A 16,964-nucleotide genomic window follows, 5' to 3' on the forward strand; every position below is an offset into this window, starting at 1 on the left:
TTAGATTTTAAAAATTGATAAATAAATAAATTAATGTAACAAATTAATATAATAGATTGACAATAAAAGAGACAATATGAATTTTAATTTATTAAAATTATCATTAATATAGTTTTTAAAGTTTTTATTTCATATTTTAAAATTTTTTGTTTTTGTTTTCTTACATAAAAAATTATATAAAAATTTTAAAATTTATCTAATTCTTTTAAATATTACTTAAATTTTCAAAATTTATTTATTTAAAATTGATATGAATTATATAATAATTAAATATAAAATTGTAAGAAAAAGTCAGTCATTAGTGCCGTTTATGAGAAAACGCCGCAAAAGGTAAAAACGCCACAAATACGAATTGAATTTTTTAAAACGTAAAGTTTCACGATAAAAATTTAATTTTATTTTTAGTGGCGTTTTTTATAAAAACGCCACAAAATTCATTTTACTTAAAAAAATTCTCGTGCTGCTTTTTTCCCAAATTTCTCCCCTAAAACCCAAAAACGAAAAAACCCCAAATTTCCCCCCAAATTTTTCTTAGTTCTCTCATCTAAAAGCACAAATTTTGAAGACCAAATGGCAACAATTTCAGCATTTTCAACTCCTTTGCATTTAATCTCCAAAACCCATTTTAAATCTCCCAAAAACCTCTTCTTTTATCCAAATTCTATCCATTTTCAGACCAAAGTTTCCACCTTTTCTTCCAACAACTTGACCTTATCCTTCAAAAACAGCAAAACTCTTTACGGTACTTGGAAACTCAAGTCTGCAGAAGAAGAAGAAACAGCTGTTGTTGAACAAGAACGAGAAGAAACAACTGTCGCCGAACAAGAGTCTGTTTCCCTCCAATTTCCCCAAATCGACAGTCCTTTTATTTTTCCCAAACCATTTCTCCCCCTACCCCGATTCCCTTTATTTTTGAATTTACAACAATATGGGAAGTCATCCAAGCTATCTCTCAATGCTTTTGAATTTGTTTTTTTTTAGGGAAAAAGTTCAATGCTTTTTTAATATTTTCATAACTTTAAAACCCGCCAAAAGAAAATCTTGCCATAGCTGTAAGTTTAACCTCGTATCATTCCGCTCTGGAACATGCATCTCTCCTCGGCAATTAACTCATTCAGTCGGGGAAGGTTTCGAAGGTAAAGATATGGCCGGGATTCACCGGCCAAGGAAGGTACTTTGAGTTTCACTCAAATTTGATTCCTGCATCCATCGATTTTGTTCGAGAATCGCTGTTGTGTACCTCTCTTTGCAAAGACGGATACAAGATTCGGACCGTCGAGCATTTGCTTTCGGCTTTGGAAGCTAAAGGCATTGACAATTGTAGAATTCAGATTCAAAGTCTCGATTCTAAGGATACTGAGGTCGAGGTTAGTGCCATAATTTTTGTTTGGATATCAAAATTGATTTTTAATTTGCTTAAAATTGTAAGTTTTGTTATTCATTTGGCTGTTACTTTTGTCACATTCTTTCCTTTTTGCAAGAAAAGTGACTTTTCCTGTAAGGTATTGTTGGATAATAAAATGCATGATTTTACATTTTACATGGAACAAATATATATTCAATTGTTCGTTCACTTCAAGAAAACTTTGAAGCAAGCTAAAAGCATGAAGCTGCAATCTAACAGCCGGAAAGAACCTTTGAAGGCCATATTGTAGGATATGCGTTCTGGATTGAGGGATGAGCGAGGAGATTTAAACATAGTCAATGAATTTGTAGAGAGAACTGTTTAATGTAACATATAATGTACAAACACTGTAATAATTTAGCTGAGTCTCTTTTTTCATACAATTTTATAGATGGTGATGATTGGAATTTTAACTAACACAGGTTCCTATTTTTGATGGGTCTGCAAATGCTTGGGTAGAGGCAATAGAACAAGTTGGCAGAAAAGAGGCCTTGGATCGGTGTGGCAACAATGTTGAGAAATTGGCACCATATTTGAGTGAACCATTTTATGTTTCGAGAAATGATTCTTTTATGGTTGCCTTCCCTGCTTCAAAGGTTCACATATCTTGTGGAATTGACTTTCCAAAGGTAAATTCTTTTGTTCTTTGGTGTGCTGATTGTTAACCACATTGAATTCAAATGGTAATTGTCTCATTAGTCTTGCTTTACCTTTTCTTCTCTTTTTCAGGGGAAATAGGAAAACAGTTTAAGAGATTATCCTTTTTAACTTTTAATCGGCTTGGATGTGGGTAATGTGCAACTTTTTAATCACTTGGTTATAAAGACATTACAAGAGATCAGTTTTGTGCATAATCTATTTTTTTTACACTTTTAGCTCAGTCGAAATGTTTCTAATATGTGCTTGAAGTTGCTGTGTATTCTAGGGGCTTTGGGATGTAGAAAACGACAATGATGGCCAACAAGAAGGCTGCGTTTTGCGGGTTATATCCCAGTTTTAGCCATTCTATCTAAAATGTTCTTTGCAGGTATGTCATTTTGGTGTTCTTAATAGATGTTTAGTAGTTAATTGTTGAGTAAATTTGGTGCTTTGTTGATGTACCATGATTCAGGATAATCACTTAGTTTAGATGCTTTATAAATGTTAATCCTGTTGTAATTTGTCCATTGCATTTCAATAAATTTAGGTTGGTAATTTTCTTGAGCCAAATCTTTTGAAATTCATTGTGGAAATGCTTAATGATACTGTTTAGTTAATCATTTTTTTTCATTTGAGGTTTTATTGCATTTATGCCTATATACATGTAGCTTCTGTCCCAATTAAAACATTGTTTGGTTTTTAATTACAAGCTTTTCCATGCATATTGACTGAGAATGTATGTATGCCTATATACATGCATATTGTGGAAATGTTCTTCTTTATCATTCTTGTTTTGGGTTTTCATTTTTTTTTCTAAATGACTGACAGCTTCGATGCACCATTTTTTTGAACTATTTTTTTGCAGCGATTGGGTTTAATGTAGAGGTTGTACAATACAACAACATCAAGTTTCAAGTATGGGATTTAGGTAAGTTAATGTTAATAAATCTGAAATAGCAGCTGATGTAGTTTATACAAATGGAGTTCAATTTAATTTATCGAATCATTGAAATTTGCCTTAATCCTTTTACTTAAAATTGAATCATTTAATTGGTTTAATTTATTTAACACGTTAACTGTTGTGGTGTGTCTTCTAACTAATGGAAATGCAACCTCTTAAGTTACTTTGCTTCCTCTATTTATTTAATTCTAATATGCGGATATCTTGTGGGTTTTTCTGGCTGCTCTTTAGTTGGACATACATACAATCAGTATATGTCCAGCTGCTCTTCAGCTGGTTACATAATTTTTTATTCAGTATATGTCATATTCATGTTAGGACCTGTTTTGATGTTTATTTTACAGCAGTAGGCTACTGTTTAAAGGTAAAATTTTAATTTACCCCTGTTCAAGAAAATTATGTTAGCTAAAACAATAAGCTCATTGATTTTCTGACTTGCTTAATATAGATTAGTTGTTTCATGTTTGGAAACTTTTGATGCTCTTGGTCTTATGTCCTACAGTCATTGACAAAAATTTGGTTCTCATTCTTCACTTAACAAGTCCAGTGGCACATACATATGTAAACTAGGAAATTGAAACAAGAAAGAAACGCGAAGCCAAAGCACATTGATACTCTTGAATGATAGTTATAAATGAATAATATGCCTGACTTGGCATTTATAAAACTCACATGCTTGAAGGATAGAACATAAATTGCTGTTAGAATTGGATTGTCAGCTTTAAGTGTCTATGACGTGTTTGATATTGGTTTCATTGGAAGAATTCATTGGTTTCATTGGTTTCTCTGCTGATATCAATTAATTTGTAAAAGCTTCCTGAAAATTAAGCATGTGCTTTGCTGAAGGAATTTTTATTTTTAAAATTTCATAATTTTATTTTGTAAACCATGGTAATAAACTTTAAGGTTCATGGATATAGATATATGTATAGAGAGAGAGAGAGAAGTGCAATAGGGACTGTAATTCTTTCTTAATTATTAGCTACTATTTGAGACCATCCAAGGTTAAGCTTATTCCATGTTTCTTATCTTGTGCATTCTTTTTTGTGTTTTTTTCATTGAGGGTTTCATAGGGTCTTTAGTAGTTTTTCTCTTCTTCATGTTTGATTATTTATCATCAACCGAATTGACAAAAATGCAAAGAAAAAGACGCATGTATTTTGTATATTTAACTTATTCACCCTCTTTCATGTGCTTCATATAACATTTATGTTATTCATATTTAAAATCACTGAAGGACATGTTCGGTCTCTTTTTTTAAAATTAAAAAAATTACTTCTCTTAACATCCGTGTATTATGTTCTTTGCAGAAATTCATATGTTGGCAATCTTTCTCTTTTCTATGAAATAGAAAAGAAGCTTAAGCAGGTGACTATGCTCAGTTTTCTTTTTCCTTTTACTGGATTCCTCTAAACAAGACCGAGTTTTGCTCCAGCATCTTTTTCACTAAGATGTCCTTGTCATTATTTACATTTTGAACAAACATACTGTTAAAGATCATAACATGATTTATCCATCATAGAGCTGCTTGGTAGTAAGTTGATGAAATTTTTTATTCTGCATGCTACAATACTTGCATATTCTTTGATTAATAACTAACAAGAACGTGCATCTGAGGAAGAAATAAAATAACAGGTTTGTATGTTAAATTTGTGTCCATTTTATTTTAATTTCTTAATTTTCATCAGCTTTAGATCATGTCAATTTATATTTTTTTTATGCAAGCAAGGCTGAAGTTATATATTAGTATTCAGAAGGAAAGTTTAATGGTGTTTTCCTTTCAGTTTTGTATTGGCATAAGCTAAACGTGGTCATATTAAGTTTTCAACATTCGAGAAACTTTTACGTGCAACTGGGACTTAGGAAGCTTGCAATACTGGCTGAATCTTTCATGTTTAAACTGGCTTTTTCATGGATCTAATTGTCAGACAATTGGGTGCAGGGTCACAATGTTGTACTTATATCAAACCATCATACTGAAGCTGATCCAATCATCATCTCATTGTTGCTTGAGAAAGCAAATCCGCATATTGCTGAGAACATGGTGATTCTCTCTTGAATTAATTTCTCATTCTGAGCCTGCTGTAGTAGCCTTCATCTATGCCCTTGAGGCCTTGACTGTACTTGGGTTCTGTGGTTGCAATAGCTGCCGGGATGGTACATAGCATGGCTATTACTGAAGATGGAGCATTATTTTATTGGGTTTCCTCAGATCCTCATCTTAGATGCCAACAGGTTCTATTCCATTGTCTTTGTTGATTTTAACTTCCCCTGGAGTGAAGCTTTTATTTACTTCATTTGGATGAATTTGTACAGCTATATTCCCTTTGTGAGAAAACAATCGTAAGCATTTCTGCTGGTAAGTACTGAGCTGCTACTGCTACTGCTACATGTGGGATGGCAAGAAAAGTATGGAAAAACCACATTTTGCAACTCGGTTACACTTAAGGGAAAAAAGATCCCTTAAAGAATTGATTTTAAGAGTTGGTCATGAGAGAATGTAACTTGTAAACAATTTTCTAATATAGAATGTAACTTGTAAACAGAACTTATGTAATTCTAATGTAATTCTAATATAGAATGTAAACAATTTTCTTATGTAATTCTAATATAGAATGTAACTTGTTTTAATTTTCTTAATTTAAATTCATTAATTTTTATATTTAGCTTTAAAGTTAAAATTTTAATAGAAATTTTAATTTAATATTTTTATCCTTAAAAGTATATAGTTTAAAGTTTAAATTTTAAAAATAAAAAATAATATAATATTTATGATAGAAATATATATTATTTAATTAAAATATTTTTTTAAGTCATGTTTTTAGCGGCGTTTGTGGGAAAAGCGCCGCTAAAGGTCTTGGTATTTAGCGGCGTTTGTGGGAAAAGCGCCGCTAAAGGTCCTGGTCTTTAGCGGCGTTTGTGGGAAAAGCGTCGCTAAAGGTCCTGGTCTTTAGCGGCGTTTGTGGTAAAAGCGCCGCTAAATGTCTTGGTCTTTAGCGGAGTTTGTGGAAAAAGCACCGCTAAAGGTCTTGGTCTTTAGCGGCGTTTTTAGAAAAAAACGCCCCTAAAGTTAGCGACGCGTTCATTAGCGGCGTTTTTTTTGGCGCTTCTGAAAGCGCCGCAAATACTTTAGCGCCGCTAAAGACCTAAAAAAGCGCCGCTAAAAGCCTGTTTTGGTGTAGTGCAAGTACTCAAATGGGGACATCCCTGTTGTTCTGTATGTAAGCAATGGTTATGCTCCTCCGACGCAAGGACCAATTATATAGGTTATAAACTAATAATCTACATTGTTTGTGGGGTCACTATAGGAAGTTAAGCTTTTAGCAGTGTTTTTAATGGTGTTTGGACGAAAAATAGTGTAAAAGTTATACATTAGTAGCGCTACTCGAAAAATGTCACAAAAGGTTAGGGTGATAGTAGCCGCAAAAGGAAGCAGTAGTGGCATTTGGACCAAAAACGCCGCAAATATGTATTAAAATTTTGTAAAATGGGGCTATTTCACTATAGGAAATTAAGTTGTTAGTGGCGTTTTGACTGAAAACGCCGCAAAGGTTATGCGTTGGTGGCATTTTTCATAAACGCCGCAAATATTTATTAAATTTGACTTAAACAGCTCATTTTGTTAGCCCTGAAATTCCTTTAGTTTTTCCCCAAATGATATTTCTCCAAAATTTTTTTCCAAATCCCATTATCTCTTCCCCAATTTCCCCTAAATGATTGAAAACCCTAACTTTTTTCCCCAAATCCCCTCCTTTTTGTCATCTTTTAAATCCTAACCCTTTTCTCTTCTATATAAATTCTTCACCAGCAACAGCAACAAAAAATTTCTCATAGCTGTTCTCTTTGCCGAAACCAAAAAAATTCTGGTAAGTTTTCATTTCATTCTATTTTTTATATATCTTGTTTTTAAATTCATTATATTTTTCAGTTAAGTAAGGTTTCTTTCCTTTTGTGAAGAGGAAAATATGCAGCAGCCTTCACAATTGATGAACATCCCCACTGAGTAGATTCAAAAGGTTTTCTTTTTTTATTCTTTTACAGCATTGCCCCCCTTTATATGTATATGCATTTTGGTTGACTGGATATTTAATGGGTTTTCTATTGATGAGTTTTGCATGCATTGTTTACTGTATGTATTATTAATGATTAAATTAATAAATATTTAGCTTTTTTTAGAAATGCAATAATTAGCTTTTACATTTATGGGAAAAATCTGAAACATATTCCCTTCACTGCTAAATATGTGCAGTAAAACATATTTATGATTGACTTCCTGGATGGTGTGTGTTTTGGTCACATGTATGAATAAGTTTTTAACAAGTATTTGGAAGATCTTAGGATGAGCATATCAACATACCCTTGTCCAGAGACAGGAATGTTCCTAGAAAATTAAGTCGGAACAATATAGGATGGATATGTAAATGGAGACGATGTTAGAAAACAAAGTAAACGCTAACCTCTGCCACTATAACCCATGGAATTCCTTCCATCCCTGCTTGGTATGAGGCCATATACACCTGACATACAAGCCAAATAATTAACTCTCTTACTTTCTTACTCTCTTACATTTGTAGCTTACATATAAATATACACTAAAATAAGTAAAAAGAATAAAGAATTTACATTCTCATATGCAATGCCAGAAGAGAATGCAACTTACCCAAATGTTTTACGTTGACAAAAAAAGCTTTTCATTTTTAGTTAATTTGATATTTTACATGCACAATCTATAGAGAGAGAGAGCATGTAATCCAGCACTTGAATTGAAACAATAAAAATCATACAAAAAGATATGGAAGGGTCATTTTGCCACTTTTTTGTTTACTAAGGTGTTATGCTATGAAGTAGAAAATATCTGCTTTTATTGAATATTTGTTCTTAGTAGTTATTTATATATGCATCCATGCAATGTTCTAATCTCATATCTTGAATTACAACACACTAACAGGTACAAGCCCAATACCATTGATCTATCAGATCACAAAAAGTTTAGAGTAAGTGTGCTCTTCAAATATGCTACTTAATACTCATTATTCTGGACTTCGTAAGAGTGCCTTGCAAAATAGATCATAATAACTTTTATGATCCAAGATATTGATTCTGCAAACATGGATTCTTTATCTTATTTTTTTATATACATGTTTCAGGTACTGGTTCACTGTGCTTTCAGAGCACTTGCTTGACCTTGTTGATAAGGTAAATAAATATACACACTATGAGGTATCTAGGATTCTCTCTAACATAAGAGAATTTTCCATTTGTATTCTAAGGAAGGAGTCATTTCAAGTAGAGTTCGGAAATCATATAAGCCTGAGGCTATTGTTATAAATATGATTTTCTACTTTCAAATGTTATATATTTTAATTAGTATACAATTTTATCAGTTTCATAATATAATAGTTTTGACTTAAACAACCATAGATCATTATCTTGCCAATTGATGTATTATCCCAACTTTATGGCTTAAACATGATTTGTCTTATACACTTTCCTTACAATCAAAATATTAACCCAACTTTATGGGAAAAAAAACTAGCTTCCTCTCCCTTTATAAGTTTGTGTTGCTGTTTGCAATTTTTAGATTATTTATTTGTTAATTTTGATTAATTTAATTATATGTTTAGTCCCTTGTTGACTAAGGCTAGTATAGTTGAGTTTTTACATCAGCAAGTTCTTGATATAGAGCACGATTTTGTAGGGCAGTTACTGAGCTTCAAATTATCTATTTCTTTCTCTTTTTTGGTCAGACCGAATTAAGCAGGCCAAAGTTTGTAAAGGTAATAGCAATGAATTCACCCTTATATTTAAAACTACTACTTTCTCTTCGATTGATATTTGATGCTTGGAAATATTGCGATATGCTAAATACCCCACATTTTGTCTGGTAGATACTTTGAGAATGGAGTTGAATTTCAATAGGCTGTTTAGTTGTAAATGGAGTTGAGAATGGAGCATGCTATTGTCTTTATCTGGATATGCTACTTGCAAACTGTTAAAGCCTTCATTGTCCTATATTTAAAGCGTTCATTCTCATATGTTGTTTGCAAACTGTTTGCCTGAATGTTTAACCTATATGCTCGTGGAGTATGATTGTGATCTCTTTTGCTCCTTAGTTATTAAATTGGTTTTGGTTTAATAATGTTCTATGGTGTTGATTATTAGGAAAGTTTGGTTGAATATTCATTCCTTTTTTGTAATCAATTTGAAAGGTTTTTTGTTTCTATTTTAGTCATAAAATTTTCAAGTTTATTACTGTACATATTTTGTGACATTCAAATTAATTCTTACATTTTAATGATTAATTTAACTCAATAATTAGAGTTTAGCATTAGTTGCACTATTTGAACTCGTAATTTTGCTATTTATACTCTTTTATTTTTCATTTATTTTATTATTTTTGCTATTATGGAATTCAATATTTTATTAAAATATTAACATGATTTTTCAATATTTTGACTAAAAATATTAATTTATTATATGATTAAATACTCTCTTTTGACTTAAAATATATATTTAATACTAATTAATGTATATGTTTAATAATATTGAAAATTATAATATTTGATTTTAATATTTAATATTTTTAAATATTTTTAAAACTTAAAATAATTTTTATCAATATAATAATATTTAGCATTATTTAAATTTAGTTTTATATAAAAATCAAATTACTAATCTTTTTCCAAAAATTTATATAAAGCTTTTTAAAATGAAAAGTTATTTTGTTAACCATCAAATTATAACACATTCTTATCCTAAATAAAGAAAAAATAAGCTTATAAGATGGATTTCTCGTATTAGTATTTTTTTTTAAAAATTTGATCGATGTACTACTAAATTCGACCAGATATTAGATTAGAACTCACCTAATTAATCCCCAAAATGAGTAACCACAAAACCAGTAATAATGTGTTTCATTTTGTGGGGGTTCATATTAATAATCCCATGTTTACACCTATAAATCGTTTTCTAGTATTTATTTATTATGTAATTTTTATTAAATAAAAAAGAGCAAATAGTGGTTAAGGTCAAACACCCTCGTTTAACGGGGAAAGGAAAAGAGAAGGTGAAAAGCCAAATTATCTCATCAAAAGGAGGGAGATTGAGCGGAGCGATTTTGGGGTTCAAGCACATGGGCAATTTCGAACGGCCCCCACCACCTTAAACTATCATGCAATTTTTAAAATATTTTGATTAAGTCATTTAAAATAGTACTAGTATTATATTAATTAAAATCTTTGATTAGGCATTACACATCAGTTTAAAATTTATATTTAAATTTCAACATTTTCAAAAACACTTAAATTAATTTGTAATCTGACAACCCTGAAGAATGGGTTACCCATTTTGGGGATTAATTAGGTGAGTTCTTAATTTAATATTTGGTGGATTTTAAAGTATATAGTTTAAAGTTTAAATTTTAAAAATAAAACAAAATATAATATTTATTATAGAAAGAAATATTTATCTTAATGTTAAAATTATTTTAATACTTTTCATAAATACTATCATAAACATAAATTGATCTATTTTAATGTGTAGTATAAAGTTAAAAAGTACGTGAAAATTTAATTTAAATATTAACTCAAAGTAGATGAAAAATTAACAAATATTAACTTTATTAACATATAATTATTAATTTGTGAATTTTGTCTTTTTAAGTATAGTAAACATAAAGGTGATAAAAACACAAATTTATAAATTAAAAGAGTATAATTAATGGGTTAAAATTTAAAGTTAAAATTTAAAGATGATAATTATAACTTACATAAACATTTAAAGAATAAAAGAAAATTTTGGATCATAACTTACATAACTTACATAATACATAAATATATATCATATCATAACTTACATAACCTACATAACTTACATAACTTACATAAATATATATCATATCATATCATAACTTGCATAACTTAATTATACTTATAAATAAGCGACTTATCTAAATTAGTTTACACCCATTAGATACTTGATACTTGTTATGTATTATCTATTTTAGTACAATGACATGACTTAAATCAATTTAGAACACTTAAGTAACCATAATTTATTGTCAACTTTAGACTTCAAGAACTACGAAATGGACAAGAGTTGGATTAATTTTTCAAGGGTAAGCAACGACTATCGAAATGGAGTACAAAATTTTCTAAATTTTGCATTTCAAAATGCAAGCCAAGAGAATATAATTCTTTTCTCGTGTAAGAAGTGTGGCAATATCAATTCGCATATTCGTAAAGTTGTCTACAAATATCTAATTGTTGATGGCTTTATTCGGGGTATAAAAAATAGATTTTCCATGGAGAGTGTACACCTCGTAGAACCTCTTCAACGATTAACTTGGCTTATCCTCATAATGCCTACCATCAGTCTGTTAGAGAAGATGACATGGAAGGTATGTTGCGGGATGCATTTAATATGCACAGTCATGGTTTGCAATCGTTTCCACCTGAAACTATTACATCCGATGATTTTAATATTGGTGGAAATGCTTTTACCGGAATAGGAAGAAGTGTACCTAATGAAGAGCCAAATGGAGAAGCGGCGAAGTTCTACAAGTTACTTAATGAAATGAATGAAGAACTTCATGAGGGATCGAAATTTTCAAAATTGTTCTTCTGCATTCGTCGTTTTCACTTAAAATGTTTGGGAGAGTAGACCGAAAACTCTTTTACGCTACTGTTAGAGTTTTTAAGAGATATGTTTTTGTTTGCAAAAATCCCTTATCCATGCAAAGATATGAAGAAACTGGTAAAAGATTTAGGCCTTGGGTACGACAAAATTCATAGTTGCCCAAATGGTTGTATGTTGTATTGGGGTAATCGTAAAAAACAAATAGTCTTGTCATGTTTGCGGTAAATCTCGTTGGATGAATAGGAATACAGAAGATGTGAATGAGGATGAAGGTGAGGCACAGTCAAGAAAGAAGCCAATAAATATTTTGCGATATTTTCCACTAATATCAATGTTTCAAAGTCTTTGATGGATTATTAAGGCATCTTACGAATTCTTTGGCTTGGAAATCATTTCACAGTAAATTTCCAAGCTTTGCAAGCGATCCTCGGAATGTAAGGCTTGGGCTAGTATCTGATGAATTTAATCATTTTAAAATCATGAGTATTTCGTACAGTTCTTGTTCCTTACAATTTGCCTTCGTGGATTTACATGAAGTAATCTTCTTTTATCTTATCTATGATTATCTTTGGAGAGAAAGGTCCCAGAAATGATATTGACATTTTATGCAGCCACTTATTGAAGATTTGAAATAGTTATGGGCGGGTGTTGAAACATATGATGTCTTGAGAAAGGAGAACTTTTATTTACATGCAGCTTTATTGTGGACTATTAATGATTTCTCGGCTTATGCCAATTTATCTGGTTGGAGTACAAAAGGACGTTATGCTTGTCCTTGTTGTGCGGCGCAAACATGTTCGATTTGGTTATATAATGGGAAGAAGTTCTCTTATATGGGGCATCGTCGGTGGTTAGATGGAAATCATAGATTTAGATTTCAAAGGACTCTATTTGATGGTACTAAAGAGTTCAGAGAAGCTCCTGAGTAGACCATTAAATCTGAAATCTTGTTCATGTTAAAAGATATCAATTTCAGTTATGAGAAGATGAATCAACCACCCAACACGCAAACAAAAAGAAGACCAAGGGAGGCGTATGTTGGCGATGTTGACCGGCAAATTGATGATGAATCTGATGAAGAGGATGATCCTAATGAGGTGGACTTGTGGAAAAAAAGAAGTATTTTTTTTTGAGTTGCCTTATTGGGAGCATCACATTTTGTGACACAATCTTGATGTCATGCATATTGAAAAGAATGTTTGCGAGAACATCATTGGGACAATTCTGAATGTTGATAGAAAATTGAAAGACAATCTTCAGAGTCGACTTGATCTAGTTGACATGGGAATTCAATGTGATCTTCATCCCCAATTACTTCCGAATAGAAAATCTCTGTTGTCACCTTCTATTTTTGCAATGTCGAAGAAAGAAAAAGAAGTGTTTTGTCCGGTGTTGAAGGTTATAAATGTCTCAGATGTGTATGCATCAAATATATCTCGATGTGTGAGTCTTAAAGATCGAAGACTATAATCCCTAAAATCACATGATTATCACATCATGATGCAAGATTTACTACCAGTTGCTTTACGATGTTGTATGTCAAAAAAGGTGACGTCCTGTATAATTGAACTATCCAATATAATGAAAGCTATTTGTGGCAAAGTTTTGACTGTTGAAGAACTTGTGAAAGTAAAAGATCGAGTCACCTTGACTTTATGCAATTTGGAGAAGATCTTTCCACCTTCCTTCTTCACTATTATGGTGCACTTGCTAATCCATCTCCTTCATGAAGCAAAACTTGGTGGACCGATTTTCTATCGGTGGATGTATCCTATAGAGAGGTGCTAATTTATTTGTAAAGTTTTCATTCATTCATGAATATACCTTTAGTTAAAACTTTTGATAATGTTGTATATCATTTTTAGGTTCCTATGCAAATTGAAGTCTTATTGTCGTAATAAGCGTTATCCAGAAGGATCAATTACTTGCTGAAGGTTACTTAGCAGAGGAGTGTATGACTTTCTACTCTAGATATTTAAAAGATGTTGAAACAAGACTGAATAGACCAAGTAGAAATGCTGGGCTCACTAATCATAACTTAGCCGAAACTTATCTATTTCGAAGTTATGGAGAACCAATCGGTAAAGTTGAAATTGCACACTTAGATGAGATCTTGGGTACAAGCACATCGATATGTTCTTTTTCACCGTGATTCAATTGAACCATTACGCAAGTAAGTTTTAGAATTTGATAAATATTCATCTTTTTAATTTGTTTATCTTCTAACCAAGTAATCCACTTTTTAACATAGTGAGTACAAACAAGTCTTGAGATCTCGTTCACACTCCCAAAGTTTACAACATCAAGAGATTCATAAGTTATTCACAAAATCTTTTCAAGACTGGTTAGAGCAAACGGTATGCAAATGAAGCTTTCATTGACAAATAATAATGTTTTCGTATAACATTTATAATTAATCAATTTACTTTCGATTCAATAGGTTTGGAGTGGAAAGGATGTCAATGATGAAGTTAAATGGATTTCCCAAGGTCCAAATAGAGTAGTAAAAAGATATACTGCCTTCCTCATCAATGGATTCAAGTTTCATACAAAATCTTGCGAAAGATTGATGAGGACTCAACATTGTGGAATAGTTGTTAATTCTTCAATTACAAGTTATGCTAGTGCTAGGGACAGTAATCTTGTTGAGGGAAATGTGGAGTATTACGGACTTCTTACTGACATTATTGAGTTGGATTACTATGGCAAATGGAAAGTTGTCTTATTTTGATGTGATTAGGCTGACGTTAATACTGCTCGTGGAATTAAAAAAGATCAATTTGGTTTTACAATGGTGAACTTCTCTTGATTAATTCACACTGGACAACAATCGATAGACGAGCCGTATGTATTTTCTTCTCAAGTCAAACAAGTTTTTTACTCGAAAGATCTAACTGATGAGGGTTGGTACGTTATACTCTGTAACACCCCTAAAGACTTGTTTGACATGGGCAATGGAAGTAGAGATGACATCGACGAAAGATCAGAAACTATCTTTTCTAGAAGAAAACTTAAATGAAACTATCCCTAGCACTAGTACACAATTTCAATGGGTTCACCAGGATGTGGATGAAGATATTTACAAATCATGATGTAGTAAGATTTTACGATTTTTTAATTATATGTAATATTATAATTTAAATCTTGATATTGTTAAATATTTCAACTATTTTGTATGTACTATTATTGTTGTAACTAGTTACTAATATTTCAACTATTTTATGTGTATTGCAGATAAAATGCCTAGAAGAAGATTGCAAGATCTCAGTATTATTCAAAATCCTTCGAATTCGGAATAAACAAATAGTGAAAAACAGAGAGCTACAGGACATTCGAATATTCCGAATACAACTGACGAATCTATAGAAATTCAAAGTAATGTTAACTTTAATTTACATGCATGTTGACTTTTATTATTGATTTTTGTTTCAAATTTTATATTATAATATACCATTTTCTCAGCTGAAAGTGGTGGGAGGCGCAAAACTCGAGGGCGTACACTATTAAAAGATTTATACGAGTTAAATTCTGTCGAGCGTGTCAAAGTAGCTAGAAACAATCTTGGTCAGTCTATTGGATCAGAAGCTCAACTATTAGTAGGATACTTGGGCATTATAGCACGAAATGCCAATATGTTGCCTATCAACTACGAGTCATCGCATCATATGCTTGATAGTATAAAAAATCAAGCTCTCGATAATATTAAGGTAATAATGTGAATGTAATTTATAATACTTTGGTTCAAGTTTCATTTATATTTGCTTTTTAAACTGGTGTTATTTGCAGGAGAGATTTGCTATAAAGGTATCGGATAATTATGTGAAGAAGGCATTACGAAACAAATGGAGAGACCATAAAAGTGCTTTAAAGAAGGAATATTTTAAGAAAAATATAAGCCTCAAAGAGAAATTACAAATGTCCTGCTGAGAATGCTGAGGTACCAATGGGAAGATGCAATTAGATTTTGGAATTCAAAGAAATGAGAGGTATTACGTATTTCCAAACTCTTATAATTATTTCAGTTTATAGTATTTACTATATACGTAATAATAATTTCATAATGTAGGATCGTGAGCTAGTTGGAACTACAAGTAGGCAAAAATAAAAATTCACGCACACAGTTGGGTTGAAAAGTTTTGCTTGTGTAGCTGATGACGAGGTATTTTGAATTTATTAATTGTGTCAAATATTAATTACTTTCTACTAAATAATATTCTTCCTATTATATTGTAGGAACTGTCGTCTGGTCAAAAAGTTGGACGCCTTTAGCTTTTTAACATTACACATAGAAAGAAAGATGGATCTCCTACGACTACTAAAGCTGCAAAAATTATGGTATATTCACTTAATAAAATTTGAATTATTTTAAATATTTATCATGTTTAATTATAATGGTTTAATTCGTCGTTTGTAATGCAAATAGTGTTAAGTTATGTTGCATTTGTTTTGATTATATATTTCGTTTCTAACTCTTTGGTTGATTTATTAGGAGAAACTAAAGGATAAAAGGGCAGAGTATGAAGCAATCGCTTCGAGTGATAGTTCTGTTAATCTTGATGACATTGATAACCGAATTATTACTGAAGTTTTGAGTCCTGAAAGGTATGGTCGGGTTCGATTTCAAGGATTTTTTGTTAACCCAACCTAATATTATGGATCCAACTCGCAGCAATACATGCCTTCAGAGAATCAAGCTCAAGCTAAAGTTCAAAGGTTAAGGGACTAGATGGCTCAGATGCAAGCGAGCACAGTTGAGCAAATTGCTCAACTTAAAGTGGAGGCAGCATCAAGAGAAGCAGAGGCTCAAAGAAAATATGAAGAACTCTAGATAAAACTTAAAGTGGAGGCAGTAGCGAGGGAAGTAGAGGCAAGCAAAAAATATGACGAACTCCAGCTACAACTTTAGAATATGATGAAGATGTTTCAGTAGTCGCAGAGTCTACCCTTTTAGACGTCTGTTTTCTTATTGTAAGAATATTTTAACATTATAACTTTTGAATATAATAAATTTTGTTATTTCATTTATTAATTTAGATCACATACATATTTCTTTCATTGGATTTGAAGTATCATTTAGATTTGCAGTTTTTGGTTGGATTTGATGTTACAGGAAATTATATTGACAATTCGGGTTCTATATGAATGAAAATGGGTTGTTAAAAATCTGCTAAAGTTAGTGGCATTTTTTCCACAAACGCCGCCAAAAAACTTGACTTTTAGCAGCGCTTTTACTAAAAACGCTGCTAAAAGTCATGTTCTTTAGTGGGAAAAGCGCCTCTAAAAGTCATGTTCTTTAACGGCGTTTGTGAGGAAAACTCCGCT

General features: G+C 31.4%; 1 long non-coding RNA gene across 1 annotated transcript; it reads left to right on the forward strand.

Moving 5' to 3' along the window:
• The first annotated feature begins 6,569 nt into the window (after nt 1-6,569).
• Nucleotides 6,570-16,641, forward strand: LOC105763705 (uncharacterized). The gene is made up of 12 exons (XR_008191880.1): nt 6,570-6,871; nt 6,963-7,021; nt 7,954-7,999; nt 8,153-8,201; nt 8,704-8,782; nt 14,877-15,017; nt 15,105-15,349; nt 15,429-15,628; nt 15,709-15,801; nt 15,876-15,977; nt 16,132-16,244; nt 16,312-16,641. It is a non-coding gene; the product is annotated as an uncharacterized LOC105763705 (long non-coding RNA).
• The last annotated feature ends 323 nt before the right edge of the window (nt 16,642-16,964 follow it).

Source organism: Gossypium raimondii, chromosome 12 (assembly GCF_025698545.1).
Source record: "Gossypium raimondii isolate GPD5lz chromosome 12, ASM2569854v1, whole genome shotgun sequence".
In the NCBI taxonomy this organism is placed as follows: Eukaryota; Viridiplantae; Streptophyta; class Magnoliopsida; order Malvales; family Malvaceae; genus Gossypium; species Gossypium raimondii.